We start from the raw sequence: 1015 nt of genomic DNA, 5'->3' as shown, positions 1-1015 counted from the left end.
GAAAAAAAAATGAAAAAATGAAAAAATGGCAATAAAAAACAAAAGTTGCAGTATCAGACTTTTTCGAGGTCAAATGTTAAATCAAAAATAACAATTTTGACGTTTCTCTCAAGACGTTTGTGCACATGCTGTTTGAAAGCCTCCGCCCTCCGCTTTTCCAAAATAAAGGATTTCCCCTCAACAAACATCGTCGCTGCCCTCAATAATAAAGTAAACCTTTTCACTGGGGCAGATTGACTTGGCCAAAATTTTTCTCGCTTGCGCTAGTAGCGTGATCCCCGAATCCATTGAGACAAAATAAAAAATATAAGAACAAAAAAAAATTGAAAAAGAAAGACAAAATAAAAAAAAAAAGAATAAGCCCACTAGATTGAAAACCCGAAAGGGCAGTCTAGAAAGGAAAAAGCAAGAAACAAAAAGAAAAAAACGACTCATGTTGAGGTCATCCAGTCGCAAAATTAATCTTTTGAAAATAAGCTAATCAGAGTTCAAAATGATGTGTGGCCTTCTTGACTTTATCTAAAAAGCAAAAATATATATCCATTGTCACCCCATTTGAGGCAAAAATAAATTCTTTTTCAAAATCATCCCCAAGCAAGGGTTGTCATCAGGTAGGAGTCAACTCATGTCGCAAATAAGAGCACTCAATGATCAAACAAAGAGAATTCATCAAGAAGAGTGAATAACGAACAAAAGAACTACGTAACCCTGATTTCTCAGTATGACTGAGAATACGTAGGAGCAAGGTCAATCCTTGTCGGGCCCAAAAAACTAAAAAATATTTTTGTTTCTTTATATTGTTGTATTTGGGATAGTTAAACATTTTGCAAACCATATCTTATTTCGCGTATTTAATTAAAGGTACTGCCTTTNGGCAGGCGTTGTAGGGTGCTAACACCTTCCCTACGCGTAACCGACTCCCGAACCCAATCTTTGGTTTTCGTGGACCGTGTCTTATATTTTTATGGTTTTTTCCATAGTTTTCCAGGATAAACTATGGTGGCGACTCCAAAAC

The sequence above is a fragment of the Vigna radiata genome, chromosome 7, assembly GCF_000741045.1.
Source record: "Vigna radiata var. radiata cultivar VC1973A chromosome 7, Vradiata_ver6, whole genome shotgun sequence".
Classification (NCBI taxonomy): Eukaryota; Viridiplantae; Streptophyta; class Magnoliopsida; order Fabales; family Fabaceae; genus Vigna; species Vigna radiata.
This window is presented reverse-complemented; position numbering follows the sequence as displayed.